We start from the raw sequence: 2,141 nt of genomic DNA, 5'->3' as shown, positions 1-2,141 counted from the left end.
TAGTATCTTTCTAAAATGGAAGCAAAATAAAGATCTTTTGGGACATTTAAAAGGAAAGCAAAATAATTCATCACCAACTGACCCACGCTATAAGAAATGTTAAAGGAAGTCTTTCAGGCAGAAGAAAAATGATACCAGATGGAAACATGGATCTGTACAGAGAAAAAAAAAAAAAAGCACAGGAAATGGGAACTACATGGGTAAATATATTAGCTTTTTTCTTGTTATTTAAATCTCTTTTAAAAGATAATTGACTATTAAACAAAAATAGCAATGCAGTGTGGGGTTTATAACATGTGTAACAGTAAAGTATATAACAATAGCACAAAATTTAAGAGGAAAGAAATGGAAGTATACTATTTTAAGATTATCGTACTATACTATACTATACTGTACCACACCATCACTGGAAGGTGTTATAGATTGTGCTAAGTTAAAGGCATGTACTGCAAACCCTAAAACAATTAATATAATAACAAACTGAAGAGTTATAGTGAAGGGGTCCAGAATAAACCAGTGTGGCATAAAAATTATTTTGAGCTGAAGGCATTTGAGCTTCTGAAATCCCTTCTCTGCCTAAAAGCAGAACTCAATTCTCATAAATCCCTCCCCAGAAGCAGCTCTAATCTTCTCTTCTCAGATGAGAAGTTGGCACCATACACAAAGAGACATTGTCACAAAACTATCATATCTCCCACCTCTTATCTTAAGGGCCCATCTATCTTTCCAAAAAGTCATTTGTTTCTCCATAAGTGCCCTTTCTCCCTCCCTTCTAATAAGTCATTTGTTCTCCCAAAAGTGTCTCTCTGCCCCTCCCCATCCCCTATTAAGATGGTGTATAAACCCCACCTTCTAACTGCCTCCTTGTGTCACAATTTTTGTAAACTTTCATATGTATGTACATCATTAATTCTTTTTCTCTTATTAATCTGCCTTTTTCGGTTTAATTTGCAGACCCCAATTACTGAAAATAAAAGTGTAGAGGAAAAGCTTTTCTCCCTAACAATAGCTAATAATCCAACAACAGAGATAAAATGGAATCATAAAAAATCTGATTAATCTAAAAGAAGGAAGAACAAAAGGAAAAAGAAACAAAGAGAAAATTGGACTAACAGAAACAAATAGCAAGATGATAGATTTAAATCTAATCATCAGTAATTACATTAAATGCAAGTAGTCTAAATACACCAATTAAAAGGTAGCAGTTGTCAAATTGGATAAAAAAACAAGGCCCAACTAAATGCTGTCTATAAGAAAGATACTTCAAACATAAAAATACACATAAGTTAAAACAAAAAGACAGAAAAAATATATTATGGTAGCACCAATAAAAAGGAAGCTGCAGTGGCATTATTATCGGACCATGTAGATTTCAGAACAGAGAATATTACCAGGGATAAGGGCATTCATTATATAATGATAAAGGGGTCAATTAATCAAGTGGACATAATAGTCCTAAATGTTCATGCAGCTATTAACAGAGTTTCAAAATACATGAGGCAAAAACTGATAGAACTGCAAGGAGAAACAGATTAAATCACAATTATAGTCAGAAACTTCAATACCCTCCTCTTGATAATTGTTGGAACAAGTAGATAGAAAATCAGTAAGGATATAGAAAATTTAAACAGCTTGACCTAATTGACATTTATAGATCACTCCACAAAAGAAGCATAGAATACACGTCCTTTTCAAGTGCAAGTGGTACATTTACCAAGATAGCCCATATTCTGGGCCATAAAGCTAATCTCAATGAATTTAAAAGTATACAAGTCATATAAGTGTGTTCACAGACCATAGGGAATTAAATTAGAAATCATCAGAAAGATCTTTGGAAAATCTCCAAATATTTGAAACTAAATAACACATTTCTAAATAACCTATAGATCAAAGAAGAAATCAAAAGGAAATAAGAAGTAACTGAATGAGTAATTGAAGGAAAATGAAAATACAACATATCGAAATTTGTGGGATGCCATTAAAGCAGTATTTAGGGGGATTTTATAGCACTAAAAGCCTACATTAGAAAAGACAAAAGACCTGAAATCAATGACTTCAGCTTCTACCCTAAGAAACTAGAGAAAAGAAAAAATTAAAACCACAGTAAGTGGAATAAAGGAAATAATAATGATCAGAGCAGA

Source organism: Propithecus coquereli, unplaced genomic scaffold (genome assembly GCF_000956105.1).
Source record: "Propithecus coquereli isolate 6110/MARCELLA unplaced genomic scaffold, Pcoq_1.0 Scaffold188, whole genome shotgun sequence".
In the NCBI taxonomy this organism is placed as follows: domain Eukaryota; kingdom Metazoa; phylum Chordata; class Mammalia; order Primates; family Indriidae; genus Propithecus; species Propithecus coquereli.
Note: the sequence above shows the minus strand (reverse complement) of the source record.